Source organism: Mobula birostris, chromosome 22 (genome assembly GCF_030028105.1).
Source record: "Mobula birostris isolate sMobBir1 chromosome 22, sMobBir1.hap1, whole genome shotgun sequence".
Taxonomy (NCBI): domain Eukaryota; kingdom Metazoa; phylum Chordata; class Chondrichthyes; order Myliobatiformes; family Myliobatidae; genus Mobula; species Mobula birostris.
The window spans coordinates 9,400,249-9,420,143 of record NC_092391.1 but is presented as its reverse complement, the minus strand read 5'-3'; the positions used below and the strand labels follow the sequence as shown (position 1 = coordinate 9,420,143).

The 19,895-nt window shown below is 39.9% G+C and overlaps 1 protein-coding gene across 4 annotated transcripts in view; it reads right to left on the bottom strand.

Moving 5' to 3' along the window:
- The window catches only part of LOC140186078 (pre-B-cell leukemia transcription factor 3), a 215,890-nt gene that overhangs the window by 54,540 nt on the left and 141,455 nt on the right, over nucleotides 1–19,895 (bottom strand). The window lies entirely within an intron of this gene.

Sequence of the window (19,895 nt, the reverse complement as noted above, 5' to 3'; positions counted from 1 at the left end):
GGAGGAAGTGGAATCAGATAGAACTACTGTGTTTAAGAGATATTTAGATAGAATGCTTAAATAGGCAAGGCTTAAAATAATACAGTATTAGTGTGGACATAGGGATTAGTGTAGGTGGGCAAAGAGATCAGCATGAATGTGCTGGGCTAAAGGGCCCGTTTCTGTGCTATACAACTCTTTGACTCATCTAATTACATGTGCATTTACTTAAATTCATAAGACATCAAATCTCTCTTTATCTTGCTGTACTAAATACAATATAACCACTGTTAATCTGTTGTTCAAACTCAAGTTGAAATACCTGAAACATTGTTTAACAGTACACATGCTCTTCTAATGATTCTGGATATGCTCATCTCTCAGCATATCCTAATTAGCAGTTTTTCAATATGCAGCACACCTGCCCTTTCCAATAATGGGAATGTGCATCTGCGTAGAACACTACATTCAAAGGCCAATAAATAAATTACAGGTCAAAAATATTACAAAGCATTCTCCAAAGAAACTCACCTCCTTCTCTATTGAAAACAGATGTGAAAAACATCCAAATCCCATCAAACTGTATGATTACAAGAACATTCACTCCTAGCAATTCAGAGACTTTCAACAGCTCATTAACAACACATTAATACTTGGAAAGCCTTTGATTTATAAAAAGGGTTAGGAATGCCCAAAGCTATATTGTGCTGTTGAACCTGACACAAACTTTTTTTTGTATGCACAAGTTTGATACAATCCAAATCTTAATGGCGTATTTCAGTGGGAAACTAATAAACATTTAAAATACTTTTCATGGGTAATCCAGAAATGGAATTTATTTTTTAAGAACTCCTGTTTTTTCAAAGTAAATTTATCAAAGTGCATATATGTTGTCATATACTTCCTTGAAATTCATTTTCTTGCAGGCATTTACAGGAAAAAGATACAAAAGAATTTTGAAATTCTATACATGAACAAAGACTGACAAACACCAATTTGCAAAAGAGGACAAACTGTGCAAATAAAAATAATATTGTAAAGAGTTGTAAAGAGTCCTTGAAAGTGAGTCTGTAGGTTGTAGAATCAATTCAGAGTAGTGGTGAATATAGTTATCCATGTTGGTTAGGTCTCACACCACCAGGTTCAATAGCTTGATGGAGATAATAATTGTCCCTGAACCTAATGGTGTGGGACCCAAGGATTCTACATCTCCTGCCCAAAGGTAGTAGCAAGAGGACATAGCCTGGCTGCTAGGGGTCCTTGATGATGGATGCTGCTTTCATGAGACATCACTCCATGAAAATGCACTCCAAGATGGGGAGCACTTTGCCTGTGACGAATTTGGTTGCACCCACCATTGGGCATTGGTGTTTCCATACCAGACTGTGATGTAACCAGTCAAAACACTCTCTATTAGATTCTATCTTTAGAAGTTTGTTTCTTATTTGACTTCGACGTACAGTGGATTCTGGTTAATTGGGTAATTAGTTAACCAGAGCAGCTGCTTATGTGTGACAATTCTTAAAGAAAAAAATCTCATCAAGAAAATAGCTGGGATTCCATAAGACATAGGTGCAGAATTGGGCCATTTGGCCCATCGAGTCTGCTCCACTATTCAATCACGGCCTGATCTTTTTCCCACTCCACAGACCCACTCCCTGGCCTTCGCCCTGAAAGCACATCCTTTCTCAGATGAGGAGCCCAAAACTGTTCACGATACACAAGGTGAGGCCTCCCTTCATTTATTTGGGACACTAGGTTACTTTTGAGACAGAAGATCGCTGCCAAAGTTTGTAATTAGTGTCAGCTACATTCACTCGTGTGGCTGTTAAGACTCTGCACCGTGCTTACAGCAAACACTTTTTAAATAGCATTATTTGCATGTGTTTGTGTAAAAAAGCAGTGATTTTTGTCACCAACAGTTTGCAAGAAATAAGCAGTAAAACTGTTTCGCTCACTATGGTTTCAAGAATTCAGACTTGGAGATGCCTGAATCAGCCATTAAACATTAAGGAGGGAACAGTTATTAAATACCGCCAGTTGAGTGTGCTTGTGCGATGTTATCCATTTGGGTTGACAGATGCAGATTCAAAAAGCAGTGATTTTTGATCCTTTTGGGTTTTTTAAAATTTTGATTTTATCTGAACTTATCTGCACTGATTTTGTTCATTTACAGTCAATCAAAAGAACATGGTGGTGATGAATTCTTCGGCTGATAACTATTAGGAACTAATACAGTTCTATAAAACTTAAGTAGTATTGACCGTGTTACAATTCACTCTGTATTTCATTTAAATGTATAATTTGTTACTCAGCTAAACAGTAGCTTCTCTTTGTTATGCCTTTTATGTATTTCCATGAAATTTTGGCTATTTGGGACAGCCACTTAATTGGGTCCAATTAACTGGAAGCCAATATATATGCTTAGAAAATTGATGACATTTTTTCAAATATAGTTCATTTCTTTATGGAAGAAATTATTAGAATGAAATGCTCCCCCCAGTAATTATTTTCTTTTGAAAATCAATATTTTTAAGAATATATGAAAATATGATCTAAATAACTTTGAAAAGCTGTCTTCGGTAGGCCCAGGTGCTGCCTTCCTGTCCAAATCATTGATGGAACAGATGTGCATTGACAGCACTGTTAGTTGAACATACACTGTGCGAGTCTGAGAGCTAATGTCACTTTCACTCTTGCATAAAGCATTGGTGTGGTACTGTATGTGCACGCTTCTCATGTCAGGTTTATTAAGTATAACACATTCTGAAGCACTATGCATTCCACTTTCGAGGCTAACCCAGTTGTCACTTTCACTTGTCTTGTTCTGTATGGAGGAAAAATGCAACACTGGGAATTTACAAGACTTTTCTGTTAAATGGCCATAAATCACAGGTTTCATTCAAACCGAATAATCACTGGCCATAAAGAGCTACTTGTCTCTTACCATATATTACAGTCAAGTTCCTGTGAGCAATAATGCATCCGTTCATAGAAAAGAAAAACAGAGCTAGACATTAAGAATTGACATCTAATTCTGTTACAGGGTACAATGTGTAGAGTGTGGATGACATTTTTATCATACATGTCTATTTCCATTTGGAAAATAAACAGAATAAAAATGATTACCAAACTGCCCAAACTCCAGCTTCCAAGAGACGTCCTCTGAGGTCTCCAGATGCCAGTTTTATAATGTTTCATTAAATGTGTAGGCTCGAAAGCAGAGAGTTCACCCTTGTGAAATAAACAAGGAAAGTAAACCTGAAATAACTATGGATTAAACACTCATAAATTCTGAAATAAATTACATCCAATTTCATGAATATACAAAATCTAAGCTGTGGGTGGGGGGGGGCCCAAGTGTTCTTTTCATCTTGCATATTTCATTTAGTTCCTTTCTGTCCTAAAGCCAGCTGAAGGGAGGCTGCAAGGCTGTATGCTTTAAAATCAGCTTTTAGTGGCTGGTATGTACAACAATCAAATTTTAAACATTTATTACTTTAATACAATGCGCAGTCCAAATTACTGGAGGATGAGGGTTTATAAATTTGAAAAAAAAAAGGAAAGGATAAAACACTGAAATACATAAATTGTAAGGATTTTTTGAAACCATTTCTTCCCATCATCAGTACTTATGTTTCCTTTTGGCAGAACTCCCTCCACAGCCAGTACTTCGGCATGTAGAGCCTTTATTACTGAACTTCCTTTTTATATGGTTTTCAACAGTACATACTAATTTCTACTTCAGAACCTCTTGATCCAGCTTCTGCCAATCCAGTAAACTGCCAAATATTACAACAGATACAGCAAAAGTCAAGAAAGAAACTTCTGAGGAAGATAATAAATCCATCTGTTACCTCATTCTTTTCACCATCTTAAATAGAATAGTACAGAATCATGGTGCCTATAACTTAGCACCAGAGTATAACAGAATGAAGAATCAGGTCATTATGTTCCCACACACTGGTTCCAATCCTTGATGTGAGTTTACTGGATTCTAATATGAAGCTTGTTTATTTACATTCAGTTATAAAACAGCAAACCCAATGATCAAAAGTCAAAAAGGTACAATGAATACTGCTACCAAATCACAAAAATCTGTAAACACAAGAGGTTGCCTCCAACTGCTTGAAAAAGACCCATGCACGAGCATGCACTTTAAATTTAACAAGCAATTATTTGTCGGCTGTATTGGCTCATTTCACTTTAACAATTCAAGAGCATGGAAACTATTGCCCAAAAAGTAAATTGCATAACAGTACTGTATTTCCCTTTAACAATGTGATTAAAAATCAATATTTTTGCTGGACTGAAATATAATAATGTCACACCAGAAATTTGGCATAAAACACCCCAATCCCATGACAACTACTACAACAAAATGCAAGAGGTGACATTATTCTATTCAGAGCTTTGTGGAGAAATTTGGACCCGACCACATATAACCTATGCCAACCGAGGCCAAGATCCAGAACCTTCTGATCTACCACCCTTTCATCAACCGAGATTCTCATTCTCTCCCTGTATCTATCCTACTACCTATACCTTTGATCTCTGCTTGATCCCTGCTTTGATTCTCCTCCCTTCAAAGCCAAAGTGATTTCCAATCAAAGAACATCAAGTTAAAATGTTACACTTCTCCCTCCATTGAAACTGACAATGAATATTTCAAGAATCATTAGTTCCAGACTCCTTAATTTTAGAATGCATAGACTCGTGCCACAAACAAGCTCCAGTAAAAAGCAACGTTGCAGGAAAGCAGCATCTATCATCAGGGACCGCCCCCCCCCCCCCCCAACCATCCAGGCCATGTTCTCTTCTCACTGCTGCCACCAGTATGAAGGTACAGGAGCCTCAGGGCTCAGACCACCAGGTTCAGGAATAATTATTACCCCTCAGCCATTAGGCTCCAGAGGGGATAACTTCACTTGCTCTGTCACTGTTTCCACAACCTATGGACTCACTTTTATGGACTCATCATGCTCTTGATACTTATCGCTTATTTATTATTGTTACTTGTTTTTTCCCCCCATTTGTATTTGCAATTTGCTGTCTTTTGCACACTAATTTTCCACCCTATTGGGTGTGGTCTTTCATCAATTCTATTATGGTTATTGGATTTACTGGGTATGCTTGGAAGAAAATGAATGTCAGGGTTGTATATGTTGACATATATATTCTTTGATAATAAATTTACTTTGAACTTTGCTAACTGATTTGAATTAGTCTGGAAGGTTCAGAAAGAACTTCTGCACTTCCTAAAACTGTCTCTTCAGATTTTCAATCTCTACCTGAAATATGGGAATACCAGAACTAAGCAGTCATAATACTTTAATGGAAAGAATTTTAGATAGCTGAAGTTTCTTCTAATTTTTTTTTTAAATCACAACCTCCTGGTTACTGAAAAGTCACTTCAATATCTATATAATGAACAAAATGCCGTTATTTCCATTATACAAGATCATTGGTCTTGTTCTTAGACAACTTCCAAATTAAACAATCCCATATATTGAACAGAGGCATGCCTTCCCTACCAATTGATTTGATGTCAACCTTTAAGAGCAAATGAGAAAACAAAGGCACTCAATGTCTACAAAGGACCCTGTCAGATCAGGCAGCTTCTTCATGTATCTTGAGTTTGAGAATATCAAATTCAAGGGGATAACTGTTGTGAAACAGTACGGAGGGATAAGATAACTGAAACATCTTGTACATCAGACATAGCAAAATTAATCACAGCTCCACTGAAATGCTGACATCTCCGGCAAGTGTCATTCAAAATGAAAGCCACTGGGAAGTGTGATAATTGGTAAACGAGGTCCATCACCTATTTATGTGACCTTTTGCCCGAGTGGGCATGCAGCCAGTGAACAGAGGTCTGCAAACCACTGGCAGACTTTAGTGATCACAAACAATGACAAAGCAGGGTACCATTACAAACCAATGCAATCTCATTATGGTTTATTAGGATTATCTTTAGGTGATTCTTTATTCAGACCTCGGGCAAAGATACAAATGTATACTGAAAGCCCCTTAAAAATACCCACAGGCTATTCATTGGTACAATTTATGGGCCAGGTCTTTCCTCATGTCCTAATTAGATATGTAGAGATTCAGATAACTAATGCAAAAACAGGTCAAGCAGCAACAAATGTCTGCACATATACTGGCCACAACCAGAGTTAATCACATACTACGTGTGCACCAGTACATATACATCAGTTTGATTTTTTGGTACAATTAATCTCTGGCAGCTGATTCGAGCATTACATTTTCCATTCTGTTTGGTTCAAGCTTTGGAACTCATGAGCTCCAAGCTGGAAAAGGGAATCAAAGCCAATAACATGAGGTGAGAGTCAGGAACATCACCTCACACTGCAATCAGAACGACTTCTTCAATGTTAATTAAAACCCGGACCTCCCAACACTACAGCAGTTAGTAGATACAGGTTTCCCCCGCCATCCGAAGGTAGAGCGTTCCTATGAAATGGTTCGTAAGCTGAAATGTCGTAAAGCGAACAAGCAATTGCCATTTATTTATATGGGAAAAATTTGTGAGCGTTCACAGACCCAAAAATAACCTACCAAATCATGCCAAATAACACACAAAACCTAAAATAACAGTGACATATAGTAAAAGCAGGAACGATATGATAAATACACAGCCTATATAAAGTAGAAATACTTCCCTACAACGATTGCCTGCACAGATCTCCGTAGTGAAAATCTCACGCAAGCGCTGTTGGCATAAACTCGCTCTCCAGTAACCTTTAAACAATGAAGCTGCCAAATCTACCAAATAACACATAAAAATACACAGCCTATATAAAGTAGAAATAATGTTTGTACAGTGTAGTATCACCTACGGGAATTGGGAAAACAGCACCGAGCACACTGATGATGGTGTGTTAGACTAAGTCGTCGCAGGCTAGGGTGGTGCAGTGGCCCCCACCCTCCAGGTCGCCGACTAATATATTGCCACAAAGCACGCAGGGGTAGCCAGGAGGCACACAGCACATCTTTAAGAAAAAAGCCGAAATAAACATGCTAATTAATTACGTGCTGCCCGGCACGTAAATGTCGGCGCAGATTAGAGGCGATTGCCGATTGCATTGGCACTGATCTGGGCCAACAATTACATGCTAGGCAGCACCTAATTAATTAGCATGTTTATTTCGGCTTTTTTCTTAAAGATGTGCTGTGTGCCTCCCGGCTACCACTGCATCCTCCGCGAATCGGTACAGTATCTGTCTGGGGCCCGGGGGCTGGGGTGGTGGGACACTGGGGTGTCATCTCATCGTCGATCAGGGCAGGCAGCTCATCTTCTCCTATGGCTGCCTGCCTCGATGTCGAAGGTCGAGGTTCATCTGCTGTGGCTGATGTGGAAGGCTTGCTTGACTGCTGAGCCTCGAGCATTTTTCTATCACACAGTTTTTTTGTAAGGACTCAAAACATCCTGCAAATATCCCCTAAACCTACGTACCCTTTCAAAATTAAAGTCATACTTTATCATTGCAGCGAAAATCTCACGCAGTTGCTTCACGTTCAGTTCCTGGACGACTTCACTTTCGCTACTGCATTCGGTTTCGATTGTTATCCTTTCCTCTTCCAATTGCATCAGCTCTTCATCTATCAGTTCTTGGTCATGGGATGCCAAAACCTCTTCAACATCATCTTCGTCAGCTTCCACAAGCCAAACTCACTTTGTCCTTGTTTCGTTCACCACGATTGAAACGCTTATTTATGTCTAGTTTTACGCTAAGTGTAACATCCTTACGAACTCTTTCAGGCTTTTCCAACACCTTAGAACTCATCTTGCCAACAGCTGCTCAATGCCACGTGTTTAAGCAATGCCGGCGAGAATCCAGGGGACAGCAGCTGCTCAGGGCGCGCGCTGCCTTTTATCGCGCGCTGCTTTTTTATCACACGCTGCCTTTCTTCGTAACAGTGAAAACACCTTCTGAAAGCGAAAACAGGGTACTAATGTAGGTCTTTTGTAACAGTGAGGTTTCAAAAAGCGGGGGACACCTGTAGTTGAATGACATAGATGCTCAAGATTACTCATGATATCATTTTTCAAATTTATATTCAGTATTTAGAACACAGGTATCTCTTGAGCATTAACACCTGCTCTTTTACCATTTGGATTACATTATTTTAATCGATTATCTACAGCACTAATGCATATTAAAGACATATGTTTCTTTGAAGTTGAGACTACAGGGAATATTTTCTCTATCTAATGTATTCTAAATAATAGATATGGTTTTATAAAATTATATAGCCCAAGGTTGTAATATCCCACTACCAGATTCTGATATAGAAATTCTCTGCCAGTATTGAAAGAAAACATCATAAAACAAAATCTAGAGAAAAAGGAATTAAGGAACACAGCTATTTAAAACTTCTGTATTCCCATATATCAAACAATATCAGGAGATTATAAAATAGCTACAAAAATACTTACGTGGTTAATTCAGTGATTACTGAAACATTGGAAAATGTACAAAATAACCACAGTATCCAAACTATCTGAAATGAACAGGATGTAAAATAGGAGAGAAAATATTCATTCTCATTAGTTTCAGGGCAAGTCAATACATGTTGGAACTTGCCGTGCTGTTTGACATCAGGCTGAAGAGGTACTGTATGCTGTAACGATTCCTTCAGCAAGGGGCATTCACCATGAGGCATTACATGTCATTTTCCTTAACAAGGTTTAAAGTTATTGTAGTTTTGGAGTAAAACATTAACTGAATTGGAGTTGTGAAGTTTAATTGCAAAATTAATCACCATCATTGCATTTCACAACATTTCAATAGAACCTCTTTAATGTTAGATTGCATCTGATCATTCATATTATTGAACTTAAAGCTCATCGCTTCTTAAACAAATCTCCTATGATATTGCTAATGTATAGTCCAGGACCTAGAATACAGTTTCAAACAACTGATAAACAGTATTCACAAAAATCTCACCTTTTACATTATTTAGATGATCACATTTGCCATCCAAAGTTTCAAATAAAATGTAAAGAGAAGACATTAAAAATAGTTTAGACCACAATAGCTAATAATGCTTCTGCAAGAGGACATGTCAAGAAAAGAAACTTTAAGTTAAATAACCACATTGTTGAGGGAAGATCACTTCTTGCTAGGTTTGATTCCATCCACGAATTATAGATTTCAAAGCAGGAAGGTGATGGGAATTGGTAATCAACACAAAGAGTATACTTGAGCTAACTGGTGGTGCACCGCAAATGTTGCAGCTTTTGATCTAACACTTTCCTTTGGGCCTTCTGGATTAAATCAGCACATTCTGAACTTTCTCAGAAAATGTGCAAAATGCGCTGATCAGGGCCTTGTGGTCATGTGAATGCGCCAGAAGTAGTGTGCAAGGCTCTTGCAATTTCCCTGGCTGTGTAACCACAACATGGTGGGGACTTTAAATCTGGGGTGGAAAATAACATATTAACTCAGATTCAAAATGATTGTGTGGATTAAGTTGGGCCAAAACAGAGAGCAGCATTAAATTATAATTGCTTTCAATAATATAACATTTTGATTGGAGTCTAGCAGACTCAATACAAGGGTTTGGGAAGTTAGATTCATCTAGCTCTTAATGAAGAAACTAAAGTAAAAAGATGTCTTAAGTAATTTGTTTCATTTCAAAGGCATGTAAAAAGCTGAGAAAAATTCAGGAAGAATTACAGGCTTAATGCTCAGAGAGCCCTGGAGATTATCAACTGTAAAATATTTTACCATCTCTTTAACCCAACATGAAAACTTCTGTTTCTGCAGCCAGAAACTATTGTGCAATTTTAATTTCTTATAATATTTTGTGCACTGTTTGCTAACTTAAAACTTCTATCTGAACATCTGTTTAATATAATGTCTGGGCATGTATCCATGTTTTCCCACACTAATTAACTATACATCAGCCAAAAATAAATGTCATATTCCTCACAAAGCACTGGCAACTGAGTGCAATAATGTGTTTCCAGTCATTTGCCTAAATCAGTATTTTCCTTAAAATGAAATCTGTAAAACATTCATCTTAATGCTCCAACAACATGTAAAGTACTTTTATACAGCAGCATGCTTCAATTCAATGAGAGTTTGGGGGTAAGATAATTGGAAACATTTTGCACAATAATTATAAAACCACATTGATTTTTTTCTTGCAGCAAATTATTACATCCATATCCAAAATATGTTAAGGGAGCAGTATTCTTTTTTTTTCTCTTAAAGGAAAAACATGTGGTTTTCAGAGTACTTTTTGCATTACTTAGTTGGTGATGTATGGGGAAACTTTCAAGGGAAAGGCACTGCCACAAGTCATTACCCTACAAGCATCAGACTTCTGAACCTCCATGGATAACTTCAATCAAAACTTTTCTGAACTGATTCTTCCACCTGCAGACTCACTTTCAAGGACTCTTTATAACATGTTCTCAGTTTTTTTTAATTTACAGTTTGCCTTCTTTTCTGCATTGGTTACTTGTCAGTCTTTGTCCATTTATATCTCATTTTTCTTACATTCTATTGTATTTCTTTTTCCCCTGTAAATGCCTGCAAGAAAATAAATCTCAAGGTAGAATATAGTAACAATACAAACTTTAATAATACATTTACTTTTAACTTTGAAGCCTGCAATACTAGATACATCCAAGGACAGCAACATGATGGATGTTCTCTATTTTGAGGGTGACACAGTTTCAACCAGAGATTCAACCAGGTGATTTCACAATTAGTCACCAAAATATATGGTCTAAAATGAATTGCAAAATACTTATTTAATAACTACAAATGTTTGTATTTTCATATGCATATTTTTCCAAACGATTATTTTTTTCTTCTGTGTAGCAGGAGAGGGAGTTTAAAAGAAGTGAGTGGGGGCAGTTGGTTTATTTTGCTCACCACTGTTCCTGAGGAGACATTGAAATGCACATAATTAGGTAATCGGCAAGATCCAATAAAAGAAGCTAGATTTAAGGGGAGCAGCTATTGCGTGAGTGTGCTAGTGTTAAGAGTGGGGAGTTGCAGCTTTGGCTCATCTTATTGCATATTTAGATCAGTGGGGATACCAGGCAGGATGGTAGAAAGCTCCTTTTGTGGGATCTGGGAAGGCAGGGAGACCTCCAGTGTCCTTGACGATGACATGTGCAATAAGTGCACTCAGCTGCAGCTTCTAACAGACCATGTTAAGAAGTTGGAGCTGGAACTGGAACGGGATGAACTCCTTACCATTCTCAAAGCTGAGGGGTTGATAGACAGGATATACAGGGAAGTAGTTACAACTAAGATGCAAGTCACAGGTAACTGGGTGACCATCAGGAGGGGGAAAGGAGAGAGGCAGCCAGTGCAGAATACCCCTGTGGCCGTTCCCCTCAACAACAGGTATACTGCTTTGCATACTGTTTGGGAGGGGATGACCTAGCAGAGGAAAGCCACAGCAGTTGGGTCTTTGGCACAAAGTCTGGGTCTATGGCTCAGAAGGGAATGGGGGGGAGGGGGGGAGCTCTATGATAGGGGATTTGTTGATTTGGCCAACAGAAAGGAGGTTCTGTGGACGAGAATGGAAGTCCTGGGTGGTATGTTGCCTCCCAGGTGCAAGGGTCAGGGACATCTCAGATTGAGTCCACAGTGAGAGGGTGAACAGCCAGAGGCCGTGGTCCATATCGGAACCAATGACAAGGGTAAGAGGGCAGACGAGGTCCTGCAAATTAAGTTCAGAGAACTGGCGCTAAGTTAAAGGACAGGACCTCCAGGATTGTGATCTCAGGATTGCTACCCATACCTCCTGCTAGTAAGGCCAGAAGTAGAAAGATCATACAGTTTAACATGTGGCTAAGGAGATGGTGCAAGAGAAAGGGTGTCAGTTTTTTGGATCATTGGCTCTCTTTCAGGGAAGGTGGGGATTGTACATAAGGGATAGTTTGCACCAGAACTGGAGGGGGACTAATATCCAAGTGGGTAGGTTTGCTAGTGCTGCATGCAGCAGATTTTAATACAGAGCAGGGGTTCCCAACTTGGGGTCCATGGACACCTTGGTTAATGGCATAAAAAAGGTTGGGAACCCCTGAACTACAGTTTCAGGATGACAGGAATCAAAGCCCCAGAATAGACGGTGGAGTGGCTGTGGAGGAAGATGTTGTTTAACATCTGAGAAGGCCTTGGCGAGTATGGTAAAGGAAAACCCCAAGGCATTCTTCAATTATGTGAAGAAAAAAAAAGGATGACAGGAGTGAAGGTAGGACCGATTAGAGATAAAGGTGGGAAGATGTGCCTGGAGGCTGTGGAAGTGAGCGAGGTCCTCAATGAATACGTCTCTTCGGTATTCACCAATGAGAGGGAACCTGATGACGGTGAGGACAATATGAGTGAGGTTGATGTTCTGGAGCATGTTGATATTAAGGGAGAGGAGGTCTTGGAGTTGTTAAAATACATTAGGTCAGATAAGTCCCCGGGGCCTGACAGAATATTCCCCAGGCTGCTCCACGAGGTGACAGAAGAGATTGCTGAGCCTCTGGCTAGGATCTTCATGTCCTCTTTGTCCACGGGGATGGTACCGGAGGATTGGAGGGAGGCAAATGTTGTTCCCTTGTTCAAAAAAGATAGTAGGGATAGTCCGGGTAATTATAGACCAATGAGCCTTACGTCTGTGGTGGGAAAGTTGTTGGAAAAGATTCTTAAAGATAGGATCTATAGGCATTGAGAGAATCGTGGTCTGATTAGGGACAGTCAGCATGGCTTTGTGAGGGGCAGATCGTGTCTAACAAGCCTGATAGAGTTCTTTGAGGAGGTGACCAGGCATATAGATGAGGGTAGAGCAGTGGATGTGATCTATATGGATTTTAGTAAGGCATTTGACAAGGTTCCACATGGTAGGCTTATTCAGAAAGTTAGAAGGCATGGGATCCAGGGAAGTTTGGCCAGCTGGATTCAGAATTGGCTTGCCTGCAGAAGGCAGAGGGTGGTGGTGGAGGAGGGAGTACATTCAGATTGGAGGATTGTGACTAGTGGTGTCCCACAAGGATCAGTTCTGGGACCTCTATTTTTCGTGATTTTTATTAACGACCTGGATGTGGGGGTAGAAGGGTGGGTTGGCAAGTTTGCAGACAACACAAAGGTTGGTGGTGTTGTAGATAGTGTAGAGGATTGTCAAAGATTGCAGAGAGACATTGATAGGATGCAGGAGTGGGCTGAGAAGTGGCAGATGGAGTTCCACCCAGAGAAGTGTGAGGTGGTACACTTTGGAAGGACAAACTCCAAGGCAGAGTACAAAGTAAATGGCAGGATACTTGGTAGTATGGAGGAGCAGAGGGATCTCAGGGTACATGTCCACAGATCCCTGAAAGTTGCCTCACAGGTGGATAGGGTAGTTAAGAAAGCTTATGGGGTGTTAGCTTTCATAAGTCGAGGGATAGAGTTTAAGAGTCGCGATGTAATGATGCAGCCCTACAAAACTGGTTAGGCCACACTTGGAGTACTGTGTCCAGTTCTGGTCACCTCACTATAGGAAGGATGTGGAAGCATTGGAAAGGGTACAGAGTAGATTTACCAGGATGCTGCCTGGTTTAGAGAGTATGCATTATGATCAGAGATTAAGGGAGCTAGGGCTTTACTCTTTGGAGAGAAGGAAGATGAGAGGAGACATGATAGAGGTGTACAAGATAATAAGAGGAATAGATAGAGTGGATAGCCAGCGCCTCTTCCCCAGGGCACCACTGCTCAATACAAGAGGACATGGATTTAAGGTAAGGGGTGGGAAGTTCAAGGGGGATATTACAGGAAGGTTTTTTTACTCAGAGAGTGGTTGGTGCGGGGAATGCACTGCCTGAGTCAGTGGTGGAGGCAGATACACTAGTGAAGTTTAAGAGACTAGTAGACAGGTATATGGAGGAATTTAAGGTGGGGGCTTATATAGAAGGCAGGGTTTGAGGGTCGGCACAACATTGTGGGCCGAAGGGCCTGTACTGTGCTGTACTTTTCTATGTTCTACGTTAACCAACAAAGTCAGGAACCAAAAGACTGAGCATGACAGGACTAATGTTCTGAGCTGCATATATTTCAATGCAAGGAATATTGTAGGAAAAGCAGATGAGCTTAGGGCATGGATCAGCACACAGAATTATGGCATTGCAGCCATTGTTGGAGGGGCAGGACTGGCAGCTCAATGTTCTAGGGTTCCGTTTTTTTTTTGATGTAATAGAGTGGGACGGATTAAAGGGGAAAGGGTGGCATACTAGTCAGGGAAAATGTCATGACCGTGCTCAGACAAGACAGATCGAAAATCTCGTCTAGTGAAGCATAACGGGTAGAATTGGGGAATAAGAAAGGTACGACCACGTTAATGGCATTATTTTATAGTTTGTGGGATTTAGAGGAGCAAATTTGTACAGGGATTGCAAACTGTTGCAAAAAAACACAAGGCTGTGATAGTCGGTGATTTTAACTTTCCACATATTGAATGGGACTCCCACACTGTAAAAGGACTAGATGGGGTAGAGTTTGTCAAATGTGTTCTGGAAAGTTTCCTTAATCAACACATAGAAGTCCCAACCAGAGAGAGTGCAAAACTAGATCTCCTATTAGGGAATGAGACATGGCAGGTGACAGAAGTTTGTGCAGGGGAACATTTTGCATCTAGTGATCATAATGTCATTAATTTTAAGGTAATTATAAAGAAGGATAGGTCAGGTCCTTGAGTTGAGATTCCAAACTGGAGAAAGGATAATTTTGAAGTGTAGATTGGAACAGGTTGTTTTCTGGCAAAGATGGACGTGATAAGTAGGAGGCCTTCAAAAGTGAAATTTTGATAATACAGCGTTTGTATGTTCCTGTCAGAATAAAAATGCAAGGATAACGGGTTTAGGGAACCTTGGTTTTCAAGAGAAATTGAGGCCCTGGTTAAGGTGCATAGCAGGTATAGGCAGGAAGGAACAAATGAGGTACTTGAGAAGTACAAGTAAGAGAACGCTTATGAAAACAGGAAGGCTAAAAGACATGAGGTTGCTGCAGCAGACAAGATGAAGGAGAATCCTAAGAGTTTCTACAGATGTATTAAGAGCAGAAGGATAGCAATGGACAAAATTGTTCCTCTGGAAGATCAGTGGTAATCTATACCTGGAGACGAAAGAAGTGCAAGATGGATTTTTTGCATCTGTATTTATTCAGGAGATGAACACAGTCAATAGAAGTGAGGCAATGCAACAGCGAGACCATTACAGATTACAGAGGAGGAAATGTTTGCCATCTTGAGACAAAATTAAAATAGATAAATCCCCAGAGTCTGACAAGGTGTTCCCTTGGACAGAATCAGAATCAGGTTTATTATCACTGGCATGTGAAGTGAAGTTTGTTAACTTAGCAGCAGCAGTTCAATGCAATACATAATACAGAAGAAAAAAAATATAACAGTAATAATAACAAATAAATAACTAAATCAATTACAGTATAGTTAAATTGAATAGATTAAAAATTGTGCAAAGCCGTACTTTGTCGGCTAGTACCCAAGATGGAGCCCACTAAATTTACAACCCTTTGCAGCTTCTTTCAGTCTGTGCAGTAGCCCCCCGCTCCCCCCATACCAGACAGTGATGCAGCCCGTCAGAAAGCTCGCCACAGTACATCTATAGAAATTTTTGAGTGTATTTGTTGACAAATGAAGTATAGCCACTGCAGGAGTTCAGTGCAGAAATTGGAGAGATATATAAAACATCTTTAACCACAGGTGAGGTGCCAGAGAATTGGAGAAAAGCTAATGTTGTTCCTTTGTTAAAGACTCCAAGAATAAACCAGAAAATTATAGGCCAGTGAACCTGACATCAATAGTGGGAAAGTTATTGGAAGGTATTCTAAGGGACTGAATATATAAGTATTTGGACAGACAGAGATTAGCGATAGATTAGGACAGCAGTCCCCAACCACTGGGCCGTGAGGAAACAGTATGATTTGGCGATATGAGTCAGCTGCACCTTTCCTCATTCCCTGTCACACCCACTGTTGAGCTTGAACGCACGCGAGGTCATTACCCGTGCGTCATCCATGTCAGCGCGGGAAGGAGATCAACTCCTCCAGCTTGCAAATGACGGCGGGCTGAAAAGTATGTTTGACATAACATCTCTGCCAGCATTCTGAATCAAAGTCAAGGCTAAATATCCTGAGATAGCCACGAAAGCACTGAAAATGTTGCTTCCATTTCCAACATATCTCTGCAATGAATGCAACGGAAACTAGATTGCAGAATAGACTGGGCATAAGGAACTTCCTTCAAGTACCGCTGTCGCCCCTCACCCCTCGATCGGACAGTATTGTCGCGGGGAAACAAGCCCAGGGCTGCCACTGATTCAGCGATATTGGTGTGTTGCAATGATTTTATATGTTCATGCGGGGAAAATATGTGCTGTGTGTTTAATATCCAAACGTTACTTAAAATGTTATGATGCTGTTGACTTATAAGTGACTTATATAACCATATAACAATTACAGAACGGAAACAGGCCATCTCTGCCCTTCTAGTCCGTGCCGAACGCTACTCTCACCTAGTCCCACCGACCTGCACTCAGCCCATAACCCTCCATTCCTTTCCTGTCCATATACCTATCCATTTTTCTTTAAATGATAATATCCAACCTGCCTCCACCACTTCTACTGGAAGTTCGTTCAACACTTACTTCAAGCTCCCGTCCTCCCCTGATAATTGACTTATCACTGTATTCATGCGAGGAAAATTTGCGCTGTGTGTTTAATATTAAATACATTAGATAAACCCTTTGAGAAACAAAATTGAGTGTATTAGTCACTTATCACCTATATTCCGGTCGTGATTAACACCACCCGCCCCCCCCCCGAACAGAATGGCCAAAAACCATTTGTAGAAAAAAATCGGCACATACACACATGCGCACTGGTGCCCGCGCAAGGCTTCATGGTCATTGTAGTCTTTCTTGGAGTAAGCTCAACGTATTTGACTGCTACTCTTGTCTGTTGGCAACCCTATCCATCCCCCCACCCCCGGGCAGCCGGTCCGCAAGAATATTGTCAATATTAAACCAGTCCGCAGTGCAAAAAAAGTTGGGGACCCTGGATTAGGGATAGTCCATATGGCTTTCTGCCTGATAAATTGTGTCCAACCAAACTTAGAGACTTTTTCAAGGAAGTTACCAGGAAAGTGAATGTTGTCTACATGGACTTTAGCAAGACCTTTGACAAGGACCTTCATAGGAGGCTGGTCAAGAGGGTTTGGTCACTTGGCATTGAGGATGAGGTAGTAAATTAGATTAGACACTGGCTTCACAGGAGAAGCCACATAGTGGTAGTAGATGGTTGCCTCTCTTACAACAGGCCTGTGATTTCTGTTGGGTCCATTGTTGTTTGTCATCTCTATCAATGATCTGGATGATAATTTAGTAAACTGGATCAGCAAATTTGCAGATAACTTCAAGACTGGGGTGTAGCAGATAGCAAGTGAAACTATCAAAGCTTACAGCTGGATCTGCACCAGCTGGAAAAGTGGGCTGAAACATAGCTGATGAAATTTAATGCAGACAAGTGTGAGGTGATGCATTTTTGAAGAACCAACCAGGGTAGGTCTTACATGGCGAGTGGTAGGGCACTGAGGAGTAAGGAGTAAGGAAAAACAAGAGTGATCTGAGAATACAGATCCATAATTCCTTTAAAGTGGCATCACAGGACAATAGGGTCGTAAAGGGAGCTTTTGGGCACATTGGTCTTCATAACTCAATGTATTGAGCACTGGAATTGCGGTGCTATGTTGAAATTGTGTAAGATGTTTGAGAAGCCTAATTTGGAGTATTATGTTCAGCTTTGATCACCTACCTACAGGAAAGATGTAAATAAGATTGAAAGAGTGCAGAGAAAATTTATAAGGATGTTGCCAGAATTTTAGTTATAGGGAAAAGTTGAATAGGTTCGGACTTTATTCCCTAGAACATTGAAGATTGAGGGGAGATTTGATACAGATATACAAAATTGTGAGGGGTAAAGGTAGGGTAAATACAAGCAGGCTTTTTCCACTGAGGTTAGGTGAGACCACAACTAGAGGTAATTGGTTACGAGTGGAAGGTGAAATGTTTAAGGGGAACATGAGGGGGAACTTCCTCACTTAGAGAGTGGTGTGAGAGTGGAACAAGTTGCTACCTCAAGTGGTGGAATTGGTGGGGGGGGGGTGGTAAGGTCTCAACATCTAAGAGAAATTTGGATAAGTACATGGATAGGAGAGATACAAAGGGCTACGGACCAAGTGCAGGTCAATGGGTCTAGGCAAATTAATGGTCGGGCACAGAGTAGATGGGCCGAAGGGCCTGTTTCTGCGCTATTTTATGACATTATTCTATCTTATGATTCCATTCAATTATGTGATTTCTCCGTCATGGCCTATGGTCCCACGCACGTTGGTTTAAGCACCCAAGGTTTAATAATAATTTTTAAACTTTAAGATAACCTTCACTCCTTTTTACCCTAAAAATGTCACTGGTATCAAAACTTTTATCCAATTTCTGACCGACTAATTTATTTAAATGAAAATGTGATTTGAGTAGAAGTCAGCAGTTAATAATTAATCATTCTAATAGTTTTGCCAGCATCATCCATGTGTGTTGGGCCATCTCAGAGCACATATCCCAGGCATACTTCATTAGCTGCACTGTAATAGCACCAGTCACTCTGATGGGTATCTCAGACTGTTGATCCGTCCTGTCCATGAGCAATCTACAGCAATCATTTTCCTTCATTAAGGGTCCACACACCAACTTCCATCTAACATTATTTGGTAAAGAATCATCATAATTTGGATAAGCTTATGAAGGAACAGTAATGTTTTCAGAAGAAAGTGAAGGGCCTCTGAATTGCTGCAGTCCATGGGGATGAAAGAATGACAATTGATTCCAGAACGATCAGTGACAGAGATGCATGTCAAAATTAAAACTGCGAACTTGGAGATCTTGAGGTGCTCATCCATTGACTGCCCCTGCTCTTTCAGATGGTAGAGGTCAGGAGTATGGAACATGATGCAGGGGGAAGGCTTGGTGAATGGCTATAATGTATTTCAATGCCACCATAGAATACTCATAATTAAAGAAATGGATTAGGTTGTGGATAATAGACAATAGGTGCAGGAGTAGGCCATTCAGCCCTTCGAGCCAGCACCGCCATTCACTGTGATCATGGCTGATCATCCACTATCAGTATCCAGTTCCTGCCTATGGATAGGTTCATAACAAAGGAGATTTCTCCTGGTCATATTGCAAAATCTTAAATGCTACAGCAGCCATACCCATTTGATACAAATGTAAAAGGGTGAAACAAACTCCAAACATTTGATGCCTATTAGCAGCATAAATACATGCTACTTTTATGACAAAATAGTTGAAATATTTGACAAAATATTTGAAATATTGGATTCTTGGTTAAAATATGCAAATTTAACAGATAATGTACACAAATGAATGAATAATTAACAAGAAAAAAATTATATTTGGGGGTTTTAAGAACCAGAAAAATATTGGAGCTAATTATCATATTGATTGCTCCCCCTCCCAAAAAAAATAAAGAAATCAAATAAATGTAGAAAGAACTTGGATAACCTTAACAATAGAATAAAATAACTGAGCCACCTATTGAAGCAATACCAATCATCTCAAGAAAAATACATGGGAATCTCTAGAACAACTCAAGACTAGACAAACTCCCCTAAAAATTATTGGGGTGGCTAAAACCAATTTCTGAAAAAAGTCCTTTTAAAGTGCTGCTACTAGAATAATGAAGGAAACATTTAAAAAATCTGCAACTCTGCAATAAATCACATACAGAAATGTTGAAAAAGAATTGATACTGAACTTTTGTATGCTACTTACAAAACTTATTCCAACATTAAAAAACATATTTGGTATC